Consider the following 13,187-nt stretch of genomic DNA (forward strand, 5'->3'; position numbering starts at 1 on the left):
TTGATATCCATCATGTATTTAAAATAATAAAAAGTCGTTTTACTACGCTAATAAAATACTTTGTAGCACATCTACGGATGCAAGTGTTTATATAAAATAAAACCAAAGAAACACAATTTCTTGCAGATATAAATGATTCATTAATTTGTTGTATTTTCAATTTTAAAAATAAATAGATTAATATTTTATTAACACTTTTTTTTATTATTCAATTATTTTATTTTATCTATTTACTATGAATTTATTTCGTTGCAATCTGTTTATTCGTTAAGTACTGGTTTGACTTTGTACCATTTGTTAAAAAAAATTAATATAAAAAAGAAAGAAAGAGAGAGAGACAGCAGGGGTTATTGGTGCATTTTGGAATAATCAATTTTGTAAAATCAATACAATTATTGATTTTAAATAGTTAGTAAATAAAAAAAAATAAACATTTTAACTGCATGTATTTAATCATTATAAAAACAATGTTTTTATCTTTAAAATTGACGATACAAGCAAACTTAATAATCAAAAACCCGAAAATGGGATTTTTTCGGCTTATTTTATGTTAAATTATTTACACAAAAATATGTGTCAAAGTATTTTTGAAGCATATTAAATCTGCTTTTAATTATTTTACGTTCATGATGGATATCAAAATAATCGTCTCATTATGCACAATCTTTTCCCGTCAATAGCTTCTTTGATACTTTTATTTTGTTTTGATTGAAAACAAAAAAAAGTTCTCATACAAAGAGAAAATGTTATTTCAAACAGCTGCAAACTACACACGGTCGTCCTGCCACAATATAAACAAGGTATAACGGTCAGTGAAAAAGATAATAGGTGTCATGACTGTGTATCCCGAGTTAATTACTGGTAAACATCAATGGCGTTGATGTTGTTTAGAAATGTGTTAGGGTTTTGAAAACCGATTTTTTAATAAAAACAAAGTATCAAAAATCTAATTGACGGATTAATATTGTGCATAATGAGACGATTATTTTGATATCCATCATGGACTTAAAGTAATAAAAAGTCGTTTAAATATGCTAATAAAATACTTTGTAGCATATTTCAGCAAATAAATAAAATAAAACTAATAAATCAAATTTTTCGGGGATATCAATGAGTGATAAATTAAAAAAATAAGAAATAAATGAATAAATTTTTATATTTCTCATTATTTATTTATTTATCTATTTATTCATTTATTTTTAATTCAGTCGAGTTGTAGATTTATTCACATAAGAAAATAAATGAATAAAATATATCTTTAGTTTATTTAATAATTTTTATTTATTAAATAGACTTTTATTTTATTAATGCATTCATATATCATTCCTTTCAATTAATTTTTTAATTCTTGGGTAAAACAAAATATCCAGTGCATGGATTTGATAATGTGTTCTCAAATGTTTAAATCTAGTTCTTTTACAAAGACAGTTATTACGCTCAAAGATGTTTCAAAGTAGATCAAATAAAAAAAGAAAAAGTTATAAATATATATAAAAGGTCCATAAAGTACAATGTATAAGCCGTCTAGCATCACAAGATGAAATAAATTGCTAATCTATTTCTTCTTTATAATGATGCAATTCTCTGCCCTTATCCACCAAAATGCTACCAAACTAAAAAAAAATCACATTGATACAAGTAATAGAAACTAAATTACAGGGGATTTTGTTAAGGTATTTAAAAATGTGTCAACTTTTTACTAAGTCTATATTTAAAAAAAAAACTTAAAGTTTTCAATACTATATCATTTTTCACTCTTAAATGCAACAAAAAAATTTTTAAACTCCTTATCTTGGCCAAAATAAATGTCAAGGGACGACAGGGAGTAGACAGGGGACGACAGGGACTGGACAGGGAGATCAGAGAATGTCAGGGGACGACAGGGAGTAGACAGGGAAGGCAGGGACAACGACAGGGGACGACAGGGATTGGACAGGAAGAGCAGGGACAACGACAGGGGATCATAGGAGAAAGTCAGGGAGAGACAGGAAAATGTCAGGGACTGACAGGGGGACAACAGGGGATTTTTGGGAATCTAAGGGGATATTTAATTCAGTAGTGTGAAGGGCTGCAAATTTCGGCCTGTGCTCGGCACTAAGGGGCTTTGAGCAGGGAGGGATTTTTATCGTGCAACACCTGCTGTGACACGGGGCCTCGGTTTATACGGTCTCATCCGAAGGACCACTCCATTTTGTCGCCTTTTACGACACGCAAGGGGGTACTGAGGACCTATTATAACCCGGATCCCCACGGGGTGTTTCGACATCAGGATCCACTGTGTGTGTACGTCTTTCTTCATTGATGCATAGCATTTGGATCGTATATAAAACAGGGGATGTTACAGCAGACATTTATCATAACTTAATGGATATACTTTTCCCTAAAAAAAATTGTGCCCTTGTATATTAATTATATAGTCTATGACATACCATTTTCTCTTGATCACACGTTCGATGACTGCTTGAAATTAAGTAGTTTTCAATGTCTGTATGAGAAATTGTTGGTATTGTAGATTATACCGCTGGTGCATCCGTTGGTCAGGTCCGAAATGGGGGTTGTATTTACAGGTACATGTTTAGAAGATGACTCGGCAACTCGAACCCTGGGAACCCCGTGTCTTGATTGATTATGTTCAATAATCCTTCGTGCCAGTCCGTATTAATTTTCCCAAATTTTAAGCTTAAATGATCGTAAATACGTTTTAAGATCTTCTTTCTTATAATTTAAAATATCTTCTTACGTCGTACTTGCAGACAAATTCATTTTTTCTACCGCGTGTTAACAAATTGCTTTTTTTCAATACCTGCTCTCAAGGAAAAATAACTGTTGCAAAAAACGGTGACTCTAATTAACGGGAAGAAAGAATATGTAATAAAAAATAACATCGCATCCACAAAGACACCGGAAGCGGAAGACAACAATTCTTTGAATATACTTGTCACTTCTAAAAATCTAGCTTATCTCCTCAGAAATACTCTTCTATATTACGCATCTTCAGAATACCGTTCATACAAAAAATATCTATCTATAGTTTTATTATGTACATAATGATTATTTCTGAAATTCAAAATAGTAATCAAAACATACGTTTCTACATTTTCATTGTAAGAATACATATAGAACATTTACCAGTGTTTGGTGAAGTAGTTTTAGATTTTATAACAAACAGGGTTGTGTCTCTTATCAATGATGGCCCAGTGCTCCTTGAGAAGAAGATTATGAAAGATTTTCCGTATATACTCCTATGTTAAACTTTGATCGGTGATTGTGGCTCCGCACTACCTCCGGGGGTCATGATTTTAATTTGAAGATTTTATTAGGTGTCAATTTACACCAAAAAACACTTCATACATATTCCCACACTTTACCAAAATAGCTTATTAATACCCTGACAGCTGACAAGGATATCAAAAAGGTTGTTACGCAGAGAAATAATTTTATACCAAAATAATTTAATTTCCTATTATGAATCATTCTGAGGAACATATAATATTTTGTATAACATAACTTGCCTACGTCACAATGAGTTTTAAAAAAACGTTTTACTGAGCTTGACGTTATTTTTAAAATAACGCTCAAATTGAAGCTTTTTTCCGGAGGAAATATTGTCTCATTGTCTACACTGAAATTAAATTATAAGGAATGAAGCTTATTTCAACTTATGTTATCCGATATAACAAAACTTGGGGCAGTTTACGCTTTTTAGACGGGGTCACGTGACCCCGTCTTTTAGTTTACTCTCAGAGGACTAAAAATAGAAATCGGAAGCCGTGGTGATAACACATGAATTAAATATACGCATACGAAAGAGTGCAGAAATTGTTTCGATCAAAACTTAAACATTTTGTTTCAAACTGAAGAAATTGATATGAACCTTTGTCTAACTCAACTAATAGAGTATTTTGATAATTTAAAACTGAAAATATTAACTGTAAATAACACTAGTATAGACAAAGTACTATCCTGCGTATTATTATGACTGTGTACGCATCATCCATTGTTTACTTCCGGAAAAATTATTAGTTCGTACCTGATGAAATTCGGAGCAGTTCAGAAAGGTTTCCAGACTGAGCAATTATTAAAATTTCTACTTCAAATCAAATTAAATGAAAAATGTGAATGTATATTATTAATAGTTTTGTTTTTAGTATGTTAATAAAAAAAATAAAGTTGTTATTAAAACTCGTAAAATAAAAAATCACATTTGTGAAATCTTGCATGAAGATTATTTTGACCCCGTCTTTCAGTACTGTCTCAGTACTTTGATTTATAAACCGCTTCGCGGTTTATAAAGCGTAAACTGCCCCAAGTTATGTTATATCGGATAACCTAAGTTGAAATAAGCTTCATTCCTTAAATATAAAGGAAACTGTCAGGAAGAAAGATTTCAGTACAAAACTAACTTTGAGTATAATCATTCAATTTCAACGAAAATGTTTCTTTGTCGAAGAATATAAAAATGTCATTTTTACAGAGATTTGTTAAAATCAAAATAAAGACACATTTTGATCAATTTGCACAAGTTCACACACCATTCATATTTCTAAAGAGAAATACTTTTCAACTCTTTCCAAATGTTTGAAAAAAAATTATTAAAGCCGCTTAACCCGAATCAGGCACATATTATCTTACACAATATAATTACTTCATTACATAGATTATGTATAAAAAGAAATTATAAGATTGATTTAATAGTTAATAACAACAATCCTTACATGGAAAACGCAGATCAAAAACCTTATTGACAAACAGTAATTCCTGACGGAAGTTAAAATCTGCTGTGAAGTCAATTTTGAAAAAAAATAAGTTTATCGGATATATCTAATAATGAAGAAAATTCAAACCCGAGTATTTTTTTCTCTATTATAAGAAGCCTTAGTCATAATACATCTTTTCAAAATTATGAAATTAATTGAATATAATCCATGGTAAGTTTTATATTAATATGCATAATATTTAAGGTAATTCCACCCTCCTATGATGTCATAGGTTTTTGCAAAAACTGTAATTAGTTTAAATTCACACCTTATAGAAAAATATATCTTTGAAGAATGCTTTACAATAGGTGTAATGATAAATATTGTTTAGTTAAAGAATTTAAAAAAAGGATATTTTCTATATTTTATCAATTATTCAATCTGTAAAAAATGTTTACAAGGGCAATAACTCCTTCTAGGGTCTCTTCATTCAGGAATTGGCTTATCTGTAAAATAGTTTACCTGATATTCACAATTCAAAAGTATCTTCTAAGTAGGAAGTATTTAGGAACACTCAGCATCAGAATTATGCATTTTAACCAGTTTTTACATATTATATACTATTTACAAAAAATGTACAATTTTTTTATGTTGACATACACTTCTGTTTATTTATGTTTCACATCGTAAATAATATGGTGACCTTTTTTGCAATAAATGGAAAGTTTAAAGTATATTGAATGAAAATAAATGCAGTTTTTGTATTTTGAACCTATAAAATTGTGAGGGTGGAAATTCCTTAAAGAATAAAAGTCAGATATTTTAAATGATTTTTTGAAACGAGCTAAAATATTGTCCGTGTACAATATAAACAATGATCAACATAGGATTATTTTTTGTGTGACCTAACAAAAATTATTTTTTTTTAACTTTTGAATTTTGATATCTTTTAAAGGAAAAGGACTTTGGGGATATAATTTGACAAAAGTTGAAGCAATTTATGGACAATTATTTTTCAAGAAGAAAATCGAATATATATTTTTAGCGATTAGAATCGGACCAAGCGGCTTTAAAACATGTCAGAATTATTTTTCTCGTACACATGTATTTGAATAATAAAAGCTTCTCATATTTGAATACAAGCTAAGGTGTGCCTCAGTGACCTCTCTTTAGTTTCCTTTTCAGCCATGTGTCCGACACGTTTTCACTAAATTGATTTCGCAACAGGTTGTTTCTATCAGTTACGTAATTATGATCCAAACGCAGAACACGGTCAAGTTTCTTCATTAACTTGTGCGAAAAGTCTTTTAATGTCTCTGAGTGATCCTGTTTACATTGATAGAATTTAGGCTCGGAAGTGGTAGCCCTTTCTCCGAATGCTTCTTTCAGGATGGTAAGTATTTTCTGCGGAGTATTCTTCTCTGTAGATGTCCTGTAACGTATTTCCTCCTTCGCCGGCCCTTCCTCTCCTGTAGTCGTTGGATGGGTCTTGAGTACTCGCTGGAACTCCTCAACGAACTCGTACACACTCGAGTACGCCCCATCCTGATTACATCATTTCATTAACACCGGAAAATCAAATTTTCGTCCATTGTGGGCTATCAAATACACACTAGGATATCTCTTTAGCCATTAGCAGAATTTATCAATGGAAGAATAAAGGTCTTCTGTATGAACCTGTTGACCACGGACAGTCATTGCCCCATTATTGTTGACAATTATCCCGGTTATCTGCTGTGCAGTGGAAGCAATTGGCACCTTTGGGTAGACATTAGCAGAAAACTTCGACATCGACCCCACGACTGATACTGCAATTTGTGTAATATGTGGATATTTCCCTCCATGCAATGAAATATACAAATGTTTGGTACTTGCTGAATACTGATTAACTAGTACCGGTATTTATCTTCTTGCTTCAATTTATAATTTATCCAACACAGCTATGTTAAGGACGTCCATATGTAAACAAAGGAAAATTAGCTGCATATAAACGGTATAATTTTATAACGAAATTACAAGGCTATGAAAAATTTATTTAATATGACTTATATTTGGTTGAAGTACGAAAGAGCCCTGGATCATTTTTTCACAAGTACATGTTCATCACGTGACATACCAAAAAAAGACAAATAACACCTTCTTTCTTTCAACACAAAAGTTCAAGGATATACGACATGTTTTGGGAAAAATAAAAAGTCTAGAATTCCTTACCCTGAAAAGTGCTGGGAGCAAGTATAGCATCCACGGGAAAACAGTCTATTTTCACGTCAAAAACACTCAACCCATACATTATCATGGTATTTACCATTAACCTGAAAGGAAAATAGCTCTTGTAGAACATGCACAAGTTGCTCCCAGCACTTTTCTTGTAAAGAAATACATACCCTTCACAAACCATAAGTCCATACAGTGCAGGGAAATAATTTTGTTACAGTATCAATGCTGGTTTTCATGCTTCCTTTGCTTGCTGATTTTGATGCTAGTTTGATCCTATCCTGATGCTTGTTTGAAACTAGGTCAATGGTAGTAATGCTACCGGAAATAGGATTATCCGGCCGGAGGTGAATAATTCAAAAAACAGCATCGCTATTTTAAGTAATAAGATATAATTTTTGTGTAATTTCTATTTGTATTTTGTATTAAAAAAAATTACTGTATCTGTTTTCACTTTCTACCGAAGAAATTAGCGATTTTAAAGGAATTCCGTTATGACAATTTCAATCGCATTTTTATGTCACGTGACCAACGTAGGCCCCTCTGAAATTCAAAACAGTTATGGCTGCATTGACCAAGAAGACCAGTATGAAGACGTGTAACGTGATTATCGCGGATCTGTTCGAGAAAGGCTACCCACCTTGTGACATTATACGTGTTTTACGGAAGGAACACGGGATACAGAAGAGTAGAATGACTATTTATCGTTTTCTGAAGCGCTATCGTGAGGAGGGTGTCGGTGCTTTCCACAGACGGAGAAAAACGACACGTGATGGACGATTGAAGATCCGATCAGCTCATAAGAAGTTTATAAGTTACCATGTGAAAGTTCAACCGGACATTTCTGCAAAGACTTTGTGCTTGAAATTATGGAAGCGGTGTGTGTCAGTGAAAACTGTTGTTTCTTTGAGGAAGTCGCTGGGATTCCGTGGGAAATACACCAGATACTGCCAGATCATCAGTGGTAAGAATCAGAGGATAAGAATTGCTTTATCTTTATTAACAAGGACTCATCAAAATACGCATTTCATAACAAATTGACTCCTAATTTTAAGAATTAAACACACATATATGCCCATAATGTCTTTGCCTTAACTACTTAAGATTTGTTTGTTTGCGAATTTGTACGAAGTTTTTCTGTTGTGTTTGCAACTATTATGTTTTGAATATACATCACATTTTTAAGAATGTTTCATATTCATTTAAATAGTATAGTCTTTAGCAGACTTGTCAACAATTGGTACAGTATCATGCAGTCAAATATTCTACTGGTCAATATTTTGTCAGACCAGATACATGCACCTTATTTAGGCACATTGAAGTGATATAAATAACCAAATGTGCCCTGAATTCTTTTAACAACCTTCAGAAAGTCCTCAATAAAAGACATAAATGGCATGTTTTACGACTTTGCTATACAGTAGCAAATTTAAATGGCTATCAACAGCCATTTTTTCTGTATTTCAACTTGTGTGCTACCTTTTTGTACCCATGCTTGACTTTTATTCAAGCAATCAAAAATATTTGTTTGGAATTGCTGCTCGTGTTGCACTACAACTCCAACAGCAATCAAATTTTGATGTTAGATCTGTTCATTTATTAACAGTCAATTAACTCTCATTGTCAAACTTTTTTTCAGTACTTCATTGTAAAAATCTTTTTAACAATACTTGAATCAGTTTTTTTCATGACATTTCTCTTTGAAATCTAGCCCTTTGTTAAGACAACCCTTACCAACTGTTGGAATCACATAATTTCTTACGAATACTTGGGATGTTTTGTGGAAAAGCGGGAGGGGTGCTTGGTATGTTCTAGAGCATGCACCATGAATCTATTTGGACATGTTTCAAAGACCTGGCATACTGACAGGCCATATTTTCCCTACTTGGGGTAGACATTTTTTTTAAGTAAAATCTGAACGATCATTTTTAATTTCAACATGAAAGACATTTATCAAGTTCAATCTATTACAATAGCTCTTTCCGGGTATCAGTCAACATGTATCATTCCATTTAAATTGTTATTCACCTTTTGGAGATGCATAAATGTTCTGCTATTCAACGTGTTGCTTGAATGTTTTCACATCAACTGATCAAACTGGTTTAAAACTTTTGCGACTTCCATTTTGTCAATTCGCTATAATGAATACTACGAAGAAAATGTTTTATTGACCAGTGTTGTTGAATTAAACCTGTCAGTGACGTTAAAACGTTATTTCGATAAATAATTAATATGTTAACTAATTGTAACAAATAAATACCTGGTAAGACGCTACATGTATAAGAGTAAAAAAAAATATTTTCAATATTTTGCCAATAAAATGTATATATTTCAACAAAGTGGGTGGCTATTCCAAACAAACTATAACTTGAATTTGGTTTGACTGATGTTTGCCTACAACTTATGGGTCCCTACAAAATTTTGACTAGCATGCTTTGCTTACACAACCGACGGATTTCAAAACATAGGTAATCAGAGATTACAGAGCTCACCTCAACGAATGTTGTCTTTAAGTAAGGCAAAGTCACACAATTAACCAACAAAAAGTGTACATTCCAACTTTCAGCTTTTTTGGCCCAGTGGTTCTAGAGAAGATGATTTTCATCAATACGTGTTTTTTATTTACAAATGGAATAAGAGAAATTTAAATGCAGCATAAAATAAGATTTGTTATACTCACTTAAGCAATACTTATTTCTCACAATTTATAGAAGTTAACGATTCAAGTCAATGATTAAGACTGCCTATATCAGCTATGCTATTGTAAATAATTACTATATACTTACCAATGGTTCAATGTGGACATTTGTCAGCAAACTATTCAATTTTCGGACTCAATTCCTTTCCTACAAAGAAATAAGATGTGTTTGTGAAACACTGATGCCCCCGAATGTCAACATAGCAAAGATTAAACTTTTCATAAATGCAAATTTATTTATTGGTACTAAAAGCAAGGTAATTTGAAAGTAAGCCAATAATAATTTTTTTTTCAATAAGTAAAAAAATCTTCAAGGTCAAAAGCTCAACGTAATGGGTGTCAAATGAAAGGTCTTGCCACATAAAATACTTATTTACTTATGTAGAGAAAGAAAAGCCGTTCAGAAATTATGGTCAAAGTTCTTGCTTTCAAATGAAAGCACTAGCCCCAGCGATTTAAAAATTATGGTCAAGGTTTCCTTTTTTAGGTAAGTCAATTTAGAAGGTCAGAAGGTCAAAGTTCTTGGTATCCAAAGAAAGATCTTCTCACAAGGATTACATATATAAAGTATGAAGGCCATATCACGGAGTTTTCTTTTCTCGAGTAAAACTGATATTATCTCCTGAAGTGTGAAAAAGATTTTTTTTTTCGAGCCCGGTTAACCAAATCCACTCTTTAACTCTGTCGCTGCTAAGACTGACAGGCTCCTCGAGATCAAAATTAATAATTATATACTAGTATCTTGCTCTCTAAATAAGATCTTCCTGTTCCCCCATATAGCTTACAGAGGATGAGAACCCACCATTCAGTCGACTAAAGAGTCACTGAAAAGACCCCTTCCCGTGATCATTCAGTTACCAATCAGCCATTTCTGAACTGTCAAAACCGTAGGATGTAGAAGCTTTCGGTAGACTTCGGTATTTTTATAAACTGTGATTCGACTATCGGATCATCATTTCTTTTTAAGGTCTTCAGCCCGTAATGCATTTAAATAAGCACATTTTCAAAAGTGATAATTTTATCTCAAAACAATTTTTAAAACAAATTAAAAAAATACTCCTTGTTACACTCCAATAGTTGTACAAAGGGGCATAACTTTTGTTAATTTGTTGAATTACAAATCATTATTTACCATTTACGAGTTGCGAGTTCATGTACAACAATACTGACTGTTATGAATGAAAATTAATTTTAACAATATACATACATTCAGAGTGGTCAGCACGGATGAATTGAGGGAGATTGAGCCTTTCCACGACGAGACCTCCACACAATTCGCTGTCAGGACAGAGTCTGTGGGTGGGAGGGCTAAATCCACGCTCTCCCCCCAGAGTTTACATGTGACACTGCTGGATCCCTCCAGCGATTCTATCAGCAGCTCCCGTCGTTTAGAGTTCGGGGATTCAATGATGTCGGAAGCCTGCAAATATTAATGAAAGACATAATTTAAAGTTATTCCAGTGTCATTTTCACTATGCAAAGTAGCTGCAGATCTGTAGTGTTATGGTTTTATGTATTTGTCTTTGACCATAAAGATCAAACGAAAATATATAAAACCATAACGCTACAGATCTGCAGCTATATACAAAGGTGAAACACAGAATATCGTTTGTAATTCAAATCTTACATTATATCACACATTTTTATGATGTGATTTTTTTATGATGCCTTTCATATGTGTGTTTGTTTATATGGAGGGGGGACCTTTCTCAATTATCTATAATGCAAATGCTTACAATTTCCTTATCAATTTTAAGTAACTGAAAGAAAAATGCTGTCATTTTTACTGCTCGAATGTTTTATCTGTTAGATCTGTATTTTGTAGTGAACTGACAAAAGTAAACTTTATGGTCTTTGAATTAAAAGCATAAGTTTGAATTCAATTCATTTACTTACTCTTTTCTGGATCCCTTTAACCGAGAGTGTTCTTTTAGTCTGACTACGGAGAATCTCGTCAACCTGTCAAGGATGTTTTGGTTCACTTCAAACTTGCCAAACTGGAAGACCTGAAATATAAGAATTTGCAGAATTTATATGTATGATATAAATTATTGATATGCTTTGTGTGTGTCGCTTTTTCTTAGCTTACCTGAGCTGAAAGTTTTAAGTGAGCTTTTCTGATCACCCATTGTCTGTGAACTTTTCAAGTTTTCAACTTTTTCTGAAGAACCGCAGGGCCAATTTTAACCAGACTTGGAACAATACATCGTTGGGTAAAGGGAAATTCAAATTATTTGAAATCAAGGGCTAAGTCCCCTTACAAGGGGAGATAATAAAAAAAATTCAAAAATAGGGTGGGGTCATTAAAAAAATCTTCTCAAGAAATACAGAGCCAGAAAAGCTGAAACGTGTTGAAGCATGCCGAGGTTACTGTTAATTCTAAATTGTTCAAATCATGACCCCCTCGGATGGGCCACATCAGGGTATCAAAGTTTTTCATAGAAATATCAAATATCATCTTCTCAAGAACCACTGGGCCAAAATACTGAAACTTATGTTTAAGCATCCTAGAGTATTGTAAATTCTAAATAAAAAGTAAATTATTGAAATCTTTAATCCTCCCCCTCCCTCTTCCCAAGTTTCTCAGATGAGTAATTTGGCCCATGGGCCTCTTTTTTGACACAGTACTTATAAGGTCATCTTGAGTGATTTCGTAAAATTGAAATAATTTTTTATTACAGTCACTTTTAGTGTTGGGGTTCATATATTAAAACCTGAATTTATGATAATTTTCAAAGCATTTGTAAAACTTGGTTTGGGAATCTGACAAAAATGATTTTACCGCGACGGGGACAGGTAGGTGATTAAATTCCCGCAGAGGGAACGCGGTTTACCTGTCTCACCTGTCCAAATACGGCCTTGTGATTATATCTCGACGGAGCGTGGGAAATACAGGATCCGCGTTGCAGGTACATTACTGTAAGCCCCTATAATTAAACATGTTTGAATCAACTCCCGATTTACACCAAAAACAGTGCCAACACAATAAAAAGATTTAACACAATGTGGTACAATAAAAGTTAAAAACAATCACTTCTCACAGGAAAATGCAACATTCAAAATAACGTTAAATAAATTCTTATATTTATTTTAAAGGTACCCTTAAAATGACACTTCACGTTCTGAAAAACATCCAGATGAGACGGTATGCCAACGGCACACAGTTGGGAACGACATACGTTGTGTTTTCAGTCAAGTCAAGTCAAGTCAAGTAATTTTTATTTATAGTCGGTACATATATACAATTTAACAAAATAACATGAGCTGTGGTGAGCTCTTTAGCCGACTTTAACATATATACAGAAAGATAACAATCTGTAAAAAATATATACAATGTTAGTAAAACAAAAGGTAATTTAAATCAAGCCATTTAAAATGACACTTTAAGGATAAAGAAAACAAAAATCATATGTACTAAAACAAAACTAGATTTAAAAAAAAAGAAGCAGCAGCATACGGATGGCTATCACAGTCCAAATAAGCACTGATTATGATGATTAAAATAATAATTGAAAGAAATAAATAATATGACTGTTAAAAGTAAGAAAATCCATAAAGCGCAGTACAGTACATAACAC

This window comes from Saccostrea cucullata, unplaced genomic scaffold (genome assembly GCF_032062105.1).
Source record: "Saccostrea cucullata isolate Sc308-1 unplaced genomic scaffold, CSIRO_AGI_Scuc_v1 ctg2077, whole genome shotgun sequence".
Classification (NCBI taxonomy): Eukaryota; Metazoa; Mollusca; class Bivalvia; order Ostreida; family Ostreidae; genus Saccostrea; species Saccostrea cuccullata.